This window comes from Acomys russatus, chromosome 23 (assembly GCF_903995435.1).
Source record: "Acomys russatus chromosome 23, mAcoRus1.1, whole genome shotgun sequence".
Classification (NCBI taxonomy): domain Eukaryota; kingdom Metazoa; phylum Chordata; class Mammalia; order Rodentia; family Muridae; genus Acomys; species Acomys russatus.
Genome location: NC_067159.1, coordinates 29,221,903 through 29,241,858, shown reverse-complemented (window position 1 = coordinate 29,241,858; position 19,956 = coordinate 29,221,903). Strand labels below are relative to the sequence as shown.

At 44.8% G+C, this 19,956-nt stretch overlaps 2 pseudogenes; one reads left to right on the top strand and one right to left on the bottom strand.

Moving 5' to 3' along the window:
* Positions 1-2,308, top strand: LOC127206176 (40S ribosomal protein S8-like; annotated as a pseudogene).
* A 6,118-nt stretch (positions 2,309-8,426) lies between these two features.
* LOC127206645 (U1 small nuclear ribonucleoprotein A-like) lies at positions 8,427-9,326 on the bottom strand (annotated as a pseudogene).
* Positions 9,327-19,956: the final 10,630 nt, after the last annotated feature.

Sequence of the window (19,956 nt, the reverse complement as noted above, 5' to 3'; positions counted from 1 at the left end):
ATGCTTAGCCAGGTTAGAGAACACGAAAACCAACGGCGACAGGTAGAGGTACAGGTACAGTACTTGCCGGGACCAGGCTGCTATTCTCCAGTAGTGGAAAAAGCAAAGGAAAGTAAACAGGTGACTGCATCTCACTTAACTCAATATATCAAAACATTGTAATATGTAATTAATGTAGGCCAATATTAATGAGGTAGTTATCTTCTTTGCCCTGTCTTTATTGTGTGTTTTACACTGAGATCTCAATTTGGACACATTTCAGGTGTTCTGTTGCCTCAGATATCCAATGGTGCAGACTTCAACTTTCACTCCAGTTGTCACTGTAAAATGTGATTGTAAATAATATCTATCTCATCTGATTAAGTTCCTTAACATAGATGTGAAATATAAACTGGAAAAAAAAAAACTGGGTTAAGGCGTTGCAGGAAAAGAGCTCCTCACTGCTCTCTCTCTCTTTCTCTCTCTCTCTCTCTCTCTCTCTCTCTCTCTCTCTCTCTCTCACACACACACACACACACACACACAAATATATAAATAGAACCGTCACAGTCCATAGAATGCTACTTGTATTTATAAGACCTCAGGGCAGAACGATTGCCAGTGACATTTAGGGGCCATTTCCCTGGGGAAGACTACTAGTTCTTTCATTCTCAGCATTTCACAGCTGCCTGTAGGTACCACATGACCTCTTGTCCTCAGAATTTTAATCAGTTGTGATTTTCTATAATGGTCTCTATCTGTGGCAAAGAAAAATTCCCTTGATGAGGGGTTACTTACTAACTTATTTTCCTGTGAGTCTATGTGCCTGGGTATGTGCACGCCCTGGTGGAGGTGTAGAAGTCAGAACCAGCTTTCAGGAGTCTCTCCTTCCATCATGTGGGCCTCGGATCATCTGTCATAGAAGCAAACACCTCTACCAGCTGAGCCATCTGGATGCCTGTGCCTTACCACTAATTCCTAATTACATGTAAGTTAAATATATACATGCATAATTATAATGTATATTAAATTAAATTTACAATGTAACTATTAATATATACTTCAGATATTTACATTATGGTGCTGGCACTAAGCCAAGAGCCTTGTTTGTGTCAGCCAAGAAATCTACCACCAAGCTAGTCCTCTAACGCCAATTTTTGTGGATGTCAGCTTTGAACCAATAGTAAATATTTTATTAAAAAAAAAACCATTCTTGTCTGAGCCCTGTCCCCGACAAAATCATGCAGTATAGGAAGAATCCAGAATAGAAAAATTGTCAGAAAGTGCAGCACCCTAGAGAATGTGTCCATTATCAGCTCAGGAGCCCAGAGCCTCATTGAGAATTCCGTGTACTCCTATTTTCAATGTAATTCCAGCACTTGTCATCATGTGACTTGCACACTTGAACCTGATCAAATGATGTTAGAGGAATTATCTGCTCCTTTAGTGGCAGACCAACAACATGGAGTGACAAGTGACTTCCTGCAAGCAAAGAAGGGCACAGAAAAAATAAGAAGGAAAAATTAAATACTCCGAAGAATAATAATGAAAAGGAAAGAGGTCTAGGGTATAGCTCATACACAATAGACACTTAGCGGGCTCGCATAGTCTTAATACTTTTTATAAGGCAGATAAGGCATATCTTAGAAATTTTTACACAAAAAGTTTAATCTTAAGATATTTTGGAATCTCTTTTCAGCCACTGTCAAAAGATGATTGCAGCAAGACGGGGAATAAGAAAAAGCTCTACTACAAGAAGCAGAAGTATGAACTGGGACAGCCAGCTGCCAACACTAAGACTGACCCTTGTCGCATACACACAGTCCAAGTTTGAGGAGGCAGTAATGGACCATGCTGTGAGATTGGATGTGGGGAACGTTTTCAGGGGCTCTGAGTGTTGTACTAGCAAAACAAGGACCATTGATGTTGCTACAATGTATCCAATAACTTGCTTGTCCTCATCAGGACCCTGGGGAAGAACTGCATCAGTGCTCATTGACAGCACACCATTCCAACAGTGGTAGAGTCCCATCATGCACTGCCCCTGGGCTGCAAGAAGGGGGCCAAGCTGACTCTTGAGAAGGAAGAGATTTTAAACAACAACAACAACAACAACAAACGACCAAAGAAAAAACAGAAGAAATACCGTGAGAGAAAAAAGAACGCCAAGATCAACAACAGTCTTCTGGAGGAGCAGTTCCCACAGGGCAAGCTTCTTGCCTGTATTGCTTCAAGACCAGGCCAGTGTGGTCAAGCAGATGGCTATGTGCTACAGGCCAGGGAGCTGGAGTTCTATCTGAGAAAGATCAAAGCCCGGAAAGGCAAATAAACCATTCATAGCTCATGTAATAAAGGTGCCCATTGTTCTAAAAAAATAATTTTGGAACTTCCAAAGCACGAAGTTAGATGGTCTCACCAACCATTGACCCATTCACCCACCAGCTACATTTAAATTAAGTCCAATATCCAAGGAGCTTAAGTTCTAGTGGGGAGTGCATATCTAAATACAGTGCTGGCAGTGTAGTGCAATGCTGGGACATGGACTGCTGTAAGTATATCATAGCAATTGTACTTCAGTAATTATATGTGGAATATATGTGTATATATAATTACTCTGTGTGTGTGTGTGTGTGTGTGTGTGTGTGTGTGTGTGTGTGTGTGTGTGTGTTTATTAGAATGACTTAAAGGCTATGATCTAGGTAATCCAGAAATGTCTGGCCTTTGAGCAGGAAGTCCAAGAATCCAGAAGTTGCTTAGTCCACAAGGCTGGGTGCTGGTCTAGAACCCCAACAAAGCATGCTCTAATGCCAGTGAAGGAATGGCCTTGCCAGCAAGGTGAGAGCAAGTATACAGAAGCAAAAACTTCCTTCTTCTATATCTTTATGTAGACTTCCAGGACAAGGAGCGCCCCAGGTTAAAAGTGTTCTTTCCACCTCAAGAGCCAGATTAAAGGTGTATATCTTCCTTCCTCAAAGGTACAGACTAGAAGTGGATTCATCCACTTTAACCCAAGAAAATAAATAAATAAATAATACAAATCTCACATTTCTGGATTGTAGTTCATCCCAGATGTACTCAGGTTGACAGCCAAGACTAGCCATCATGCCCCAAGTACTGCAGAAAGGAAAACTATGTATGTTAGCCAAGAATGGGAGCCCATGTGTGTAATCCCAACTCTTAAGAGATGGAAGCAGGAGGATGGTGGATTTGAGGTCACCTTGGGCTACATAGTATGACTCAAACAAAACAAAACAAAAATGTTGAAAAACAAAATTGAGGAAGGGAAAGCACAAACATGCGTATTTCTTCTGGATACTAGGAGCTAACCCTAGAGCCTTGAATTCTGACAGATCCGTATGCTTCTGCCTCTGGAGTGCTGGGATTACATTACAAGCATGTGCCAGCATACCAGCCCCTGTATTTGATTTTTTCCCCTCATTTTGCTTTCTTAACATTACTGTTCCTCATAGTCTCATTTTCGAATGAGAGAGAAGGGAAGGAACTCAAGCTGAAAGTTTGTTTATGTGTTCAACAAAAGAAAAACCACTGAGATAATTAACTTTAAAATCAACATATAAGGCATTTCTCAGCAAAAATAAAAATTTTGTTTCGCTTCAGGAGTCTAGATACTTTTTCTTTGTCTCTGAAATAAATTTCTCTCATTCTCCCCCCACCCCACCCCCACCCCCTGTTCTCTCTGCTCTATTTTCGCAAAGTCACATTTACGTGCCATCTGCAAACCAATGATTTGCTATTCAAATTTTTCCTAGCTGCTTCTGAATAGTCTGCTTCTATTTACAGATCCTTAGTTCGTATTTTAGTTGAAAAGACCCAGACAGGGTTAAGTGTGTGTTTTCCCACCTATATACTATATACATCTAGATTTCCTTTTCTGTGTTCCCTCCATGACTTCACCAAGAGTTCATGTCTTGAAGGAAAGATACTCCATCACTTGGCAGAATTCTTATATGTGTAGCTGCACATTTTATGTTCTCTTTCCTCTTTTAGACACGTGCCTTCTGCAGAGTACCACACGTTTTCTGAAGCAGTCACAGAGCCCTTTGGGCAGTGATGAGGCCCAATGTGGTTTGAACTGGTTGAGTGGTACTTTCTTACTACGCTCCCTGATCATCCCCATGCAGCAGTTAAGTTATCTACACACTAGGTCAGGCTCATAAAGGGCCCCTTCCTCCTGTTGACCTCCTCAGCTTGTTTTCACATTGGCTGCTCATCTACCAGGCACGTTGCCCTGTGAAGCCTGGAAGTTATCCCAGTGGAGAAGAAGGTCAGAAGCTACTTCTGGAGGCTTCAGTTAGTCTAAGGTGACTGTCCTCGTCCCTCAAGGTCAAAGTAAATCATGCTGACCAAGTGACTGAATAAACCCAGTGGTATTTTCTAAGCTTATATACTTCCCATTAGCAAGGTGACCCATGGGCCTCACCCAGGACCATATTCAGAAAATTTGTACCACATTTCAGGATGGAACATTAAGCCTATACTGACTTCATGACACTCCTTCACCAGCTGTCACATGTGTTTAGGTTCTTAAAATGGATTATAGAGGAATATACTCTACTGTCTGATATTAAGACCACAACTTCCACTAGTGCGGACTAAAAAGGAATGAAGTGTTAATGTGTACACAATGTGGATAAATCTTCAGAGATTTTTCACTGAGCCAAATAAGCTATCCTTAAAGATTATATACACTGATATTCCATTCATAGACACTTTGGAATAGCATTTTAGAAATGGAGGACAAATTAGAGTCAAGAAGAAAGTATTTATAAAATGGGTAAGACAAAGGAACTGTTTAAAACCCTGTCTGTGGTTGTGGGCACATGAATCTATGAAGATTCTAGAGTCTCTTGCCTTACCATCCCAAGTAGCTGGAATTACAGGCATCTGTCAACAAACTTTTCTACATAGGACTTCGCAAGTGCATGTACACACACACACACACACACACACACACACACACACACACACACGTGGGAGAGGGAAGGAGGGAGGAGGAGGAGAGAGAGAGGGAGAAAGAGAGACAGACAGACAGACAGAGAGACAGAGGAGTCAAACAATAAAAAATAACAAAGGGAATTTTAGAAAAATATTAGTAGAAAAAGTAACATGTTCGTATCATGATTATATTATACTGTAGCTTTTTAAAATGCTATAATTGGAGTAGCTGGGGAGTGCACACAGGGACTCTATTATTTTTTTTTTAACTATATGACAGTTTACAATGACCTTAATTTGAAATTTTGATTTAAAACTAAAGGTAGCATCAAGAGTTTATGAAAGTTTGCGGGGGGTGGGGGGTGGCTCAACCAGTAAAGCACCTGCTGCACAAATATCAGGAATTACGTTTGATCTCCAGCACCACTATTGTCAAAGCTGGCCTTAGCGAGTGACTCCAAGTCCAATGCTGGGGAGCCAGAGACAGGAGGACTCCTGGAGCTTGCTGGGTAGCCAGTATAGTTGAAACAGTGAGCTCCAGGTTCAGAGAGAGACTCTGTCTCAAAAAAGAAAGGTGAAGGAAATCAATAGAGGAAGACATTGGACATCGACCTCTGACTCATATATATTTGTATCCACATGCATGTGCACCTGTGCACACATGCACACACATGAATAGTGATACATTTAAAATAATCTCTGAGCTGGTGGTACATGCTTGTAACACGGCACTTGAATATCAGAGGCAGATTTGTGAGTATAAGGCCAGCTAGGGTTAGAAACCAAGCTCTTGTCACAATTAAGGAAACAACAAATAAAAGAATGTATATTTTCATTACATCCATATTAACTTATCACATGTTTCAATGATTGCATTGTGTACTGGTGCTATATTGTAAGGTTAAAGTGAATGCACACTGTCTTGTATGCAACATACATTCCTCTAAATATTCCTGCTGGGTCTTAGCTGATATTTGTGCTAAGAGATAAGAAAAGACAAGTAAGTTTACAGTCATCATTTCAGGACCAGTACCTTTTCATCTTACGTAATTATATAATGTTTGTAAGCTGTTTGCTGTGACAATGTACTAGCTTTATGTTTAGAATCTGGCAAAAAAAAAAAAATCACCTTTAATTATTTAATAATTTTGCTTGGTGGTGGTGGTTTAGCCTTTAGCCCCAGATTTTGGGAGGCAGAGGCAGGGGTATCTCTGTGAGTTTGAGGCCAGCCTGCTGTACAGAGTGAGTTCCAGGACAGCCAAGGCTACACAGAGAAACCCTGTCTTGAAAAACCAAACAACAACAGCAACAATTTATAATTTTAATTTTTTCATTATTTGCCTGTGTATGTGTATGCCTTTGTAAGCTGTGTACACCATGTCCTCCCAGGTGTGGTTGTGAGCTGCCTGTTGTGGGTGCTGAAAACTCAACTCAGCTCTTCTGATAGAGTAGTAAAGACTTTTAACCATGAACCATCTCTCCAGCTCCCAATCTTATTATTTTATTTTTATTGACAGGGTCTTTCTATATACCCCTGGCTGTCTTGGTACTTGGTATATAGACCAGACTGATGTAGAACTCTCAGAGACCCATCTGCCTTTGATTTCTGAGCACTCTATACATAGTCGTAATTTTTTTAAGTAGGGACAATGGAGATTAGAAGACCAGGATCTTTAAAAAAAAAAAAAATAGTGTATGTGCACACATATATGTATACGTCTATGGTTTCAGATGTGTCATAGCATCTGTGTTAAGGCCAGAGGACAACTTCCAGCAATTGGTTCTCTCCTCCCAGCTTGGGTACCAGGGATTGAACTGAGGTCATCAGGCTTGGGCGACGAGAAGCACATTTAAACCCACTGAGTCATTTCACTGGTTGTCATGAGTGCCAGATGGCATGAATACATTAAGCCCAAAACATAGGCAAATATGTTTGTGTCTTTTCACAATGTCGACAAATAGTAAATTCCCAGGGTCCAGTGATTTCAATGACAGTAATTCATCCTATATGCCTCCTATCTTGGTAGCCTGGCCAAAGTGAATGCAGGCTCTTTTATTCTGCTCTTAATTACTAATACTAAGTCTCATGTCACACAACTTATAGCATACAGTAAATACACCAATGTACCTATATATGTAACTATGCATTACAGGATGGATACAGCTTACAGAAGCTGCAGCAGATTCTAAAAGGGTCAGAAGTGGGCTGCTGAAGGCTGATTGATGTGATAAAGAGCTGGGCTGGTGCCTGGATGGAGTAGCTGCAGGAGCAGCTGGAGTCAGGTGTGAGCACAAAGCTGCCCAGTTCAGCTGTAAGGTTAAAGGCTGGACTGGGGTCTGAGGACAGGAAACAGGCCAATAACAGGGGAATGACAAATCAGGTCCAAATGGGCAAATAAGGTGAGTGAGCCACTCGTCAAATAGGTAGTCAATGCAGGTACACAAAGCTGAGCCCAAGCTCCAGGAACAACTGGGGAATGCTTGATCCTTGACGCACACACCCGATATCATATGACCAGGCTGGTGTGCAACCATGCCACTACAATGCTAGGTGTCCATCAATTTAGCGAGTCTAGGCAAGGGAGTTATAACCTTTTCTTGGTCTGGCATATCTGATAAGTTCTTGGGCCTGTTTTTCCTGATATGATTTTAACTGGGTACATGTGCTTCCACAGTCACACCAAAATCAACTTATAGGGCACTTACAGTTCCCTTTGTATTCCCAGGAATAATTCATCTATCAGTCTGGGCTAGATGAGCAGCACCAGGCAGATGGTACACTTTCTGAGCCCACTAGGGCCTATAGTAATTCTTCTCCGTCGGAATGGAGCTGAAAGCTGTTTGTAAAATGGGGCCTCCCAGGGCAATGCACAGCCTGGGGAACCACTGTGCTATATGATACAGATGACTTCGATTAGCCCGATCTCAGAAACGCTCTGAAAGTCTTGCAGGCTTGTATTGATCCTTCTATTTATTTTGTGTGTGCACGTATGTGTCATGTGTTTCCGGATACTTGCTTCCGTCAGAGGCAGGAGAGGGCTTTGGGCTCCCTGGAGCTGGAGCTAAGGGTAGTTGTGAGCTGTCCAACACCAGTGTTTCGAACAGAGCTTAGGTCCTCTGTAAGTTCTCTTAAGTGTTGAGCCATCTCTCCAGCTCCCAGGGTGGTAAACATTAATATTTGCAATCACTGTCCATGATATGGTATCAACAGCCATCCCTCAGATAGCTGGTGATTGTTGGTTGGTTGTCATTGTTGATGTTGTTTTTGTTTTTTAAAAACTAAACCTCCAAAAAAGCCCTTTAATCACAACCTAACAGTGCCAGGTGCAATGTCTGGGGACAGACTATGGGTACAATGCTGTGTGACAGCCACACACTCACATGCAGCTTTGAGGAAGCCCCCAATGGGGACTTACCTTCAGGGACTGAGCCCAGTAGGGACAAAGGGGCAGATTCAGAACGGGAACTGGGGCACCCTGTGAGGAAAGGCACTACTTCTTGGCAAAAGAGATTTTCATAGCGTTGTTTTGTGTGGTTTTAAAGCCTTGCAGGGCATCGCGTGCTGCCGCAGCCTGCACTTCATTGTCAAACTCCACAAAAGTGGTGTCGTGCTGCCCAGGGACCAGACGCATCTCCTTGAAGCCAGGGAACTGGTTGAAAAGCACAGAGAGACTGAGCTAGTTGGTCTCCTCAGGCAGGTTGATGAGGAATAGGCCGTGATTGGGTGGATTCTCGGAGAGAGGCTGGGCAGGAGGCATCTGCCCAGGTATGAGCTGCTGTGGAGGCTTGGCCTCAGGGGGGAAATCTAGCCAGGAGTAAGGCTCGGTGGTGGGATCATGCTAGGTGGTAGCATGTAGGGAGGCTGGCCTGGCATGTGGTGCATGATCCAGGGTACCTGAGTCGTCGGTGGCATTCCCAGTACAGGCTGGACAGCACACACCCACAGGGGCAGCTGCCCCACCCTGAACAGCCTTTTTGCCAGCTGGTGTCTCCTGACTCTTGAGCATCCTCCTCTCTCTCTCTCTCTCTCTCTCTCTCTCTCTCTCTCTCTCTCTCTCTCTCTCTCGTTTGGGATCCCTCTCCACAACGGTGCCCTTCATCTTGGCAATGATGTCTGAGTCGGTCTTCTTGGCATACTGGATACACATGGACTTGTCATAGAAGAAGAAGCCCTGCATGGAACGCAGGGCATTAGTGGTGCTGCTGACGTCCTTGAAGATGACAAAGGCCTGGCCCCTCATCTTCAGGCTCTGAGACACCAGGGTATCCAGGATCTGCCCAAACTGGGAGAAGGTGGCACACGGGGACTTCTTGAGCTCATCCTTCTGCATCTTCTCATTGAGATGGTTGATATAAATAGTGTGGTTGGGATGAGTCTCAGGAACTGCCATGGTGTGAGATGTTCAGGTACGGCTTTCCTCCCAGGCCCGTTCTTTGTTTTTTAGTTAAGGCCTTGTTCTGTATCCCAGGCTAGCCTTGTACTTGTTATCCTCCTGTCTCAGCTCACGGAATTCTAGAATTATGGGCATGTACCTCCATGCCCTACGTTTTCTTTTAAGGGTTCTTCTGAACGAGATGCCCATTCCTAGTGATGTTTCCATTTCTAATTATTTCCTCCACTGATCAGTAGTCATCTGTTTCGTTTCTACATTCTGTAGAATACATGCTGGGGAAATAAGTACATGACAATCCCTGGCTTTAAAACGTCAATAGCATAGCTACTGAGAAATAGAACGTATGTGTATTGTGTTAATATTACATTAATTATAATTTAGTACATGATCATTATTACCGACAGTAAATGATAAAAATAACTAGAGGACAAGGCAATTCCAGAAGTCTAGGGAAATCCAATAATGCCTTTGCTTAGAGAAGTTCGGTATTTCATTTAAGAGCACGTAGACTGATTTAGCTGCACAAAAGGTTTCTGTAGAAAAAACGATAGAAATATTGGAGCGGAAACAAAGCATCTTAGTGTGATGACTCTTAATTTCAGCTCCTGACAGTCAGTCTATAGTCAATGTGAACAGAACTTGGCCAAGATCCGTGCAAGCCAGGATATTGCATGTCAAGCTATTGGTTTGGTAGATATGGATGCAAAGCTTTTGGATTGATGGGTTTTCAGATTGCTTTGGGCCTGTGCATTTGGCCTAAGATGCTTATTTGGGAGCCAGCCCACTTCTCTGTGGGGATTGATTACTCCTCTCGCTTTTGTCTGGAAGCTTTAGTGTACAGCAGCGTTTTAAATCTTAGGATGTAGGATGGAACAAGGACCAGAGCTTTTTAGACCACAAAACCCTCCTGAAATGGCAACTCCATTAAGATCGTCTTAGACTAAGAAGAGTGTTTGGCCTATTTTCTGGTTAAATATGAAGGGTGAGGAGCGGAAGCACTAACAAGGGAAGTACCAACTATATCAGGTGACATGCCAAAGACAATGAAACCTGGTTGTGTACTACAGCCACTTAGAATTTACAATGTGCTGTCTCTACACTCTCTCACTTGAAGGAGAAGTCTTGACAAATGCTAGAAAGGCTTGGGGAATGCATCTTAGTGGTAAAGCCCCATATTTCTGGAAATGAATTCAACATTTTACACTTCTGCTATAGTAACAAATTGAAAGACAGGGTTTTGGCCTGGTGTGGTGGCACATGCCTTTAATCCCAGCACTCGGGAGGCAGAGGCAGGCAGATTGCTGTGAGTTTAAGGCCAGCCTGGTCTACAAAGCGAGTCCAGTACAACCAACACTACACAGAGAAACCTTGTCTTGAAAAACCAAAATAAATAAATAAATAAATAAAATAAAATAAAATAAAGAAAGAAAGAAAGAAAAAGAAAGAAAGGGCTTCTCTGTATAACAGTCTTGGCTGTTCTGGAGCTTGTTTTGTGGTCCAAGCTGGCCTCAAACTCACAAAATCAGCCTACCTGCACCTCCTGGGTGCTGAGATTACAGGCATGTGCCACCACACCCTGGCTCAAGATTATTTTTTTATTCACATGGATGTTTACGGAGACTGCATGAGTTTGTGTTAACCATATACATGCAGGAACCTGCAGAGCACAGAAAAGGTGCACCATCCACTGGAAGTGGAGATACAAGCAGTCACGAGTAGCTATGTGGGTGCTGGGAACCAAACTCAGGTGCTGTGCAAGAGCAGTGAGTGAGATTCCCGTCTTAGTCACTGTCCAATTGAGGAGGGACACCAGGACCAAGGCAACTCTTATTAAGAAATAATTACCTGGGGGCTTGCTTACAGTTTTGATATGTTAGACCATGATCAGAGAATCAGCTACTGGAGCAGTGGCTGAGAGCTGTACATCCTTATCTGCAGGCAGGCAGGCAGAGACGGAGAAGGGGAGGAGGGAGAGAGGGAGGGAGAGGGGCAGGGAGAGAGGGAGGGAGATGGAGAGGAAGAGGAAAGGAGGGAGAGAGTGAGGGAGAGAGAGAGAGAGAGAGAGAGAGAGGAGCGAGAGAGAGGAGAGTGAGAGAGAGACAGAGACAGAGACAGAGACAGAGACAGAGACAGAGACAGAGACAGAGACAGAGACAGAGACAGAGAGACACACAGACACACAGACACACAGACAGACTGGGCCTGGTGTGAACTTTTGAAATCTAAAAACTCACCCCCAGTTACATACCACGTCTCCAAATCTTTCCACTAACTGGCGACGAAGCAAAGGCCGTTCTCATTCAAAGCGCCACACCATCTGTCCTGCCCCTTGACTGAAGTTGAGAATTCTCTGAAATGTATGTTAAGTTTCTTTGCTTCGAAGTTCAGACAATGGCCTCTCCAAATCCTTTAGACAAACACACACACGTCCATATGCCCATTAACCTCCACGCTGTGGTGGAACTTCAATGAATGGAAGTAGCTGGGGTCAGTATTCGTGCAAGTTGGGCGTCTTCAAATCAGAAGATTTATTAAGTATTTGTTGAATGTCAGGAACTGTCACACACACATTGGGACGTCACAAAATAACTGCTCACAATCAGGTTGGAGAGGTTGTATAGACTGATGACTGTGGCTTAGGTGGTAGACTGCTTGCATAGCACGAATGCATTCCTGAGTTTGATTCCCAGGATCACATAAGCCAGGCATGATGGACAATGCTCATAATCCAAACAGCTACATAGTGAGTTTGAGGCCAGGCACATGAGACACTGCCTCAAAAACGAACAAAAAAGCAGGCAAGATGTTGCCATCAGTAAATGTGCCTGTCACCATGCTGGATGACATAGTTTAATCCCAGGGATCCACATGATGGGAATAGAGAACAACTTGAGTCAACTGTACTCTGATCTCCATACAGTCTCTGTGACATGAGTGTAGTATGTACACACACACACACACACACACACACACACACACACACACACACACAGTAAAATAAAGAAAACCAAAAAGAAATACATGGATAAGTTGAGGGTTTTGTGGCTGGCTTGGTATCCCAATCCCTCTCCTTGAGGCCTAGCCTGGCTAGAGAAGATGGTCATGCCTGCAGAATGTGCTGGGACCAGAGCCTTGCATGGTCATCATCAGAGAGACTTCATCCAGCAACTGATGGGAGCAGATGCAGAGTCCTACAGCCAAGCTTTAGGTAGGCCTCCATGAGTCATGTGGGGGAGGAAGAATTGGAGGAGCTGGAGGGGTCAAGGACACCACAAGAACACAGCCCCCAGAAGCAGCTGACCAGGAAGCCTGTATGGGCCTGACCTAAGTCCTCTGTGTATACATTATGGTTGTGTAGCGCGGTGTTCTTGTGGAACTCCTAACAGTGGGTGTGAGGGCTGTCTCTAGTCCATTTGCCTGCTTGTGGGACTCTTCCTCCTCCGTTGCCCTTGTCCAGGCTTGATGTGCCAGGTTTTGCTGTAGCTTGTTAAGCCGAGTTTGGTTGGGACACCTGCTCTTTTCTGAGGGGAGGCAGACTGGAGTGGGAGGTGGATCTAGGGGAGAAGAAAAGCATGGGGAAGAGACTAGGGGACAGTAGGGAGGGAAACTGCAGTTAGAATGTAATATATGAGAGAAGAACGAATTTGAAAAAATAAACGAAAGAAAAAGTAAGTAGGCAAATAAAACAGAACAAGAGAAAAGTTGGTCTGTGCCCAAAAGTTGGTCTGTGGCCAAAGAGGACAAACCAGGGCATAAGAAGACATGCACTCTGTCAGCTCTGCTTTATCTCTGATCGTAGGGTAAATGGAGATGGTTTGCATTTTTTATTGTAGAATAATATTTTTCTATCATTTCTTTAGAGCTGTTAGTCTTAGTAATGTATCCCCTACTCCCGTTAACACCAAAACCATACAAGCATCGAGAGGGGCTTTTCTTTCAAAGCAAAGGAATGCAATGCAAAGACACCAGAGCTTTTAAAATGGGAGTTTATTTATTTATTTTGTGGAAGATACTCTTGATAAATTATGCAGGATGTTCCAGGATAGGAAGAGCATCGAAGGGCCATCATCAAGAAATCACAGTCTACTGAGAGTAGCTGAAAGCCTGGATTAAACCTCTCAACACTGAGCCGATTACCTGAGAGCAAATACCTGGCTTACAGTTTCAGAGGATTCTACCTGCTCCCACAGAGAGGGAGGAAGGGCGCGGCAGAGCAGAGTAGCTAATATCATGGCAGCTGGGAAGGAGAGAGAGAGAGAGAGAGAGAGAGAGAGAGAGAGAGAGAGAGAGAGAGAGAGAGAGAGGGAGGGAGATGAGGAGAGAAAGAGAGAGAATGCTGGGCTCTTGGCCTTTTTATATTGTCCCCTTTTATTCCATTATAAGAAACAGTAAGGCAGGATGGAGTCGTGCAAGTCATTGACCATAAATAGCTCATCAAATCCACTGCAGTATAGGATAACAGGGAGGTGACTGGCAACCTTGACAAGATTAGCTTTGGTGAAATGTTAAGGGGAAACCCTAAAAGGGTGGGCTTCAAGAGATCGCAGGTGAGAGGGATTGGAGGTGGCAAGGACTGTGCAGACAGCTTTTCAGAGGAGGTTTGCTGTGAGTGCAGAAGCATGGGAGTGTGCAGGGAAAGGTTGAGCAAAGAGGGAAAGTACATGGGAGGGGAGCAAAGGGGAATGAAGAGAGAGAGAGAGACTAGGAGGGGGTCTTGTAAGAGTGATGCCTACAGGTGTGTATAAACGGTGAGACCATGTGCTCTCAAAGGCCTTGACTGCATGACAGCATGCCTAATTCATCATAGTAAGTGGAGAAAAGAGTGACATTCAAAATAATGACAGACGGATAGAAGTGATGATAGGGCTGTGTTTTGTCTACTTGTCTGCTCAGTGAAATGAGACGGTCAGTAGTTGAGAATGAAAAAGCCGAAGTTCAAGGACAGAGAAGTTGCTAATGGTTGTCTGGGAGAACGAGGGGATGAGTTGATTGGTAAGCATGGTAGGACTGCCACGCTCTACCAAGCATCTGCTTGAAACGAATGACCAGGCACACGGGGCGCGGTTACAGGTTTCGAGTCAATAGAAAAGTCAATTTAGTTAAGATGCCAGACAACCAATGTGGGTGCTGGAATTGAGCTTGAATCCTCTGTAAGAGCATTATGTGCTTATGACCAATGAGTCATTTCTCCAATGTTGTCAAGTGAGTATGGTGTATGCTGACCGGGCAAGCTGGAGTTTATACACAGTGGTTATAATGCATGTAGTGCATGGAATCGCATTGAGTTAGGAAGAGAAGGAGGACATGTAAGTAGATAGAGTTAGCATGAAGGAAGTGGCACTGAGTGGAGGTTTCAAGGGGGCTGAAAAAGTCTTGGTGAAGCCAAGTGTAGCACTGCACACCTTTAATTGCAGCACTCAAAGGTACAGTCAGGCAGATCTTTGTGAGTCTAAGGCCAACCCAGTCTACAGAGTAAGTTCCAAGATAACTAGAGCTACACACCCGGAAACCCCTCTAAAAGAATTCGTGGTGATAGGGTAATAGATAAGGCCTGTTAGAAGGCTAGTAAGTAGTGGTCAGAGAACGGAGTGCATAATGCTGAGATCAGAAGGAGAATACAGTTATCAATATCAATAGCCCTAGGGCATCACCATGGAAGAGGACAGCAGCTGTCTGGGGTGGCCTGGAGACCAAGACCATTGGGCCTGATACTGCTTATATAAATTTTACTTTTTAGTTATTTTTCTTGAGGTAGAGTTTCATGTAGCTCAGGCTGACCTCAAACTCAACACGGATAATGACCTGGTTTTCCTCCACTTCTTGGAGTGTGTGTATGGGGAGATGGGCATTATAGGTACATGCCACCAAACCTAGATGAGGATTTTATTTTTTTTTCATAGAGAGGGAGGCACAAGTAGTTGTGAATAACTTTAAACCTGAGCTCCAACCTCGCACCCTCAATATTGTGTCCATTAACTTTTTGTTTTTGTTTTCCCAGGCAGGGTTTCTCTGTGTAGCCTTGACTGTTCTGGAACTTACTCTGTAGATCAGGCTGGCTTTGAATTCACCAAGATCCACCCGTCTCTGTCTCCTAAGTGCTGGGATTAAAGGCAGGCGCCACCATCACCTGGCTTCCATGGACATTTTTAATGTCATTTCCTGATGCCACCGTTGAACTGGTTAAGGCATACAAACTGCTTTAAATGGAAGACGCTGATTTGGGACTTCTGTGAGTTCAATCACAGGACACAGCGTGCCATAGCAGAAATCTGAGAGCTAGCGCCATTGTTTCCTTTAACTCTCTCATGGTATTTTTTTAAGCTATATTTTATTTATTTTCTTATTTGAAAAATTGAAATGACAATATACTTACTTTATACAGAGTTGCTATGATGACTGAGTGAAATGTGTACATAAACAAACACTGTCAGCATTGCCGTGGAGATAAAGGTGATAGCAGGCTTATTCCTTTATCTCCTTTCTCTTATTTTCAGATAAATGCCATTCCATAAACAATAATAGCTCCTTTATTATTTAAGTGGTATTCAGACAGTGTTTATGTACAAATTTCACTTACTAGTACTAGACACAGCAACTCTGTATAAAGTAAGTACTATTACTTACTAGACACAGCAACTCTGTATAAAGTAAGCACTATTGTCATTTCTATTTTGCAAATAAGGCAAAAACAAAATACAGAGCTGTCAAGTATCTGTATCTTTTTTTGTTGTTGTTTTTTTGTTTTTTGTTTTTTGTTTTTTGAGACAGGGTTTCTCTGTGTAGCCTTGGCTGTCCTGGACTCACTTTGTAGACCAGGCTGACCTCGAACTCACAGCGATCCGCCTGCCTCTGCCTCCCGGGTGCTGGGATTAAAGGCGTGTGCTACCACCACGCCTGGCTGAAGTATCAGGATCTTAGAGTTGGGGCTGACGTCAGTATATGGTAATAACTATGCCACTACCACCTTGCAAATGGATGGTCACACTGGGGCTGGGAGTGTAGCTCAGATGCTCGAGTGCTCTCCTAATGCCAGGAAACCCCCAGTTTGATCTCCAGTACCACGTAAATAGGAGTGGTTGCTGTATGTCTAGAATCACAGCACTTGGGAAGTGGAGGTAGGAGGAAGAGAAGTGCAAGGTTATCCTCAGCTATATACTCAAGGCCAGCCTGGGCTATGTGTGATACTGTTGCAAAACAACACACACACACACACACACACACACACACACACACACACACAATCAGTCCTGTTGGGTGAGATGGAAGATCGCTTTTGGATATTAAAACCAATTTTCATGATGTACACCATGAAATTTTGTGTGTGTGTTTGAATATGAATATACTTTATTCTTAGCTATGAATATGCTATTTTAAATATGTATAATTCCTTTAATTCAAACCCCGGGCCTTACACACTCTAGGCAAGTACTCAGTCATTGAGCTATGTCCTCAGATCCAAACATGTGTAATTTCTAATAGACATTTGAGAAATTGTAACCTGTAGACAAAGCTTAGACTTTAAAGTTGTATACTAGAGGCCAAAGTGTGGCTTTCCATCCAGTGTTTTAAGTAACCCAAGCAAAGACTCTTGGGTATTTAACATTTATTAGACATAATATTCAAGGTTCTTGGTACGGTGTCCTTGTGGACTCTGCCTTCATGTGGTAAACAAGTCTCAATGAATAAACAAGTAACATGTACAGACAGGCTGCAATAAGAAAGGTGGAATGGAGAGGGTTGGCTGTCATTTGCTGGAGTGAGTGTTTTTTCTAGACCCTTTTCAAGCAGAGGGGAGCAAGGGTATGAACAGACTGATTACACTTTGGGTAGAACGTTGAACAGTGATGATGGCTTGAGCCAGAGGAATACAGAAAATGCAGGTGTGATTGAACTGTAAAATCAATAAGATCTACTGATGATCAAATTTAGGACCCAAGAGCAAGCAATAAGTAATGGGATTTCTAACGACGTGTCCATCCAGGGGTACAAGTTCCATTTCTGTCTTCCTATGTTAACCAGGCTGCCCCCTAACTCTTGTACTCAAGGATCCTCTTGATTCAGTCTACCAGTGTTGGGACTAGAGGCGTGAGCTTGGCTCTGTTTTGTTAGAAGGTGAAGATGTATTTATGTAGCGATTCATAGGAAAAGGAAAGTCAATGACAGGAGTGGGGACAACTAGTTGCGTGAAGACCATCTCTCTAGACCTATTTATTTATTTATATTTATGTATGCATGGTCTCTTGTGCCACAAGTTGGTTTGGAACTCATTGTATAGCCAAGGATGACCCTCAACGTCTGATTCTTCTGCCTCTACCTCCCAAGTATGGGACTGCTGCCAAGCACAGCCATGCCTGGTTTATCCACTGCTGGGGATGACACCCAAGGCTTCATTCATAGTGAGCCAGTAGGCAATCTACTGAACTACATTCTATCCCTTGGAGCTATTAAAAACAAACAAACAAAATTGCCACCCCTGTGGGACAGCTGAGTCACTCAAGAGAAATGATCAGGTCTTAGATGGAGATTTTCTCTTCTTGTGATGGTTCCAGCTTTATTCTAGGGAGTCAGGCACAAAAATTAGGCCAGCCATTCTGCAGCGTGTACAGGTCTGCTAAAGCTGATGGCCTGGTCCAAGCTCTTCCTGGATCTATGAAAGTGCTTAGGGTACCTTAGAGAAGATGCGGCCAAGTCACCACCCCAAGGGATAGCTGGAAGGCTCTTTCTCATAGAGGAAAAGATGGAAATGAGGAAACGCCCAAAAGCCTGAAAGATATGCCGCTTGTGACATTTCACCCTCTTCAGTCCACATCTGACAGGAGCTAAGGTCACAGTGGCATTTCCCATTCTGGTCACTACATATAAAATAAATGAGTTGATCCTCATCAAGAGGGAGTGGTTGGAAGGACAAAGAATGCGTGCGCTAGAGGTGGGTGGATGGTTCGCCCACGCAGACGGGAGATCGGGCGTGTAGCGGGGCGAGAGAGTGAATGGGAACCAAGTCGACCCGCGCGGGGAAGGGAGGAGCCGCGGCTGGGCCTCCCGGGGGACGTCTCCGGGTCTGCGGGAGCGCCGCCGAGCTTATCCCCACCCACTTCGCGAGCTCCGGCAGGCAGTGGTGCATATAGACATATTTCTGGGAGCTGTCCATGAGCTCATCGCTCTCCCGGCGCACTGCGAGGAGGAAAGGAGCCCTCCTCTTTCTCCCCGCGCCACCAGCAGCAGTCGCTTAGCGCGTGCCACCGGCCCAGCCCGCAGCCCACCCGGCACGCCATGGCCCCGCGGCTCCCCACGCGGAGGTAGGTGGGCTTGGGCAGCAGTCCCCCGCGGGCTATCGCGGCCACGGCCGGGGTTCCGAGGAGGCCCAGGAGCTCGCGGGTCCCCGGGTGATTCCGAAAGCCGCAGGCCCGGAGCGGAAGAGACGAGGACACGCGGGACGGCCCGGCTTGACCGAGGGAAGGAGCCCCGGGAACGCAGACATGGCTTCTCCCACCTCCCCCGGACCGGAGGGCGGGGCCTGCACCCCGCCAAACCCACCGCGGATCCGTCAGGTGGGTGTTGGGTGAAGGGGGACCTCTGCCCCCCCATGTCCTTGCTTCCCCCAAGGACCGGGACATCGACCTAAGGGCAGGGGCTGGCCCGGCAGGGGACCCTTGAAGGCGTGCCTGGCCACTTTGCCTGGCCCAGGAGTAGTCTCACAACCTCTTTTTCACAGTCCACTTTGCATTCATGCCCTCCCCCTTCCCCCTCATATATACACACGCTCGCGCGCCTTCCCAAGCCAGGCGTGTAACTTCTGTCCGTACACACTCAGGCACACCCGCAAACTGATCCCACTGCGCAGCACGGAGGCACACACCCAGCTGTCACATGACCCACTGCAGCGCTATACCGTTAGAAGCCACTCTGGGTACTGGGATGGAGCTGTACCCCTTGAGCAGAGTTCCCTGAGGACCTTTGCCAGGGATGGCTGCAAACGTAGCCTTCTCACCCACAGGAGAGAAGGGACTTCAAGTTTCAATACAGCTACCCCAACATAACTGCAGTTGTGCGGAAGGTGTTCACGCTCGCCCTACATCTCCACTCGCACAGTTGTGCCCAGCACTCCAGTACAGCAAGAAGGGCTTGTCCGCTTGTCTGGCTGTTTGAATAAGTCCTATTTTCAGTCTGAATGTTAGTAATTTTAAAAGGGAGTAGTGGTCTGTCATGGTGGCCCACGCCTTTAATCCAGAGGCAGAAGCCGGAGAATCTGTATGAGTTCGAGGTAAGCCTGGTCTACATAGCGAATTCCAGGCCAGCAGGGCTACAGGGTAAAACCCCGTCTCTAAAAACAAGGTATATGTGGGGGCTGGGGGGCGGGTTGTAGTATTCCATTTACTAGTGATCTCAGATTTGAAATCTAGGCTTTTCCTCTGCACCTGCTGCCATAGTTAGGACCTCCACCCTTAGCATAGATTATCACAGAGGTAGTGGTCGCCCTTCCGCCTTGTCCACATGGGGTGTTATTCTGAAACGTGGTTTGCTAATGGCAAGCAAGGCAAGCAAGGAACTTCTTTACCAAAAAGAATTGGATTCCTATTTAAAAACAGAGTAAATATATGGTTACCATCTGGACAGAAAGGTAACTCCC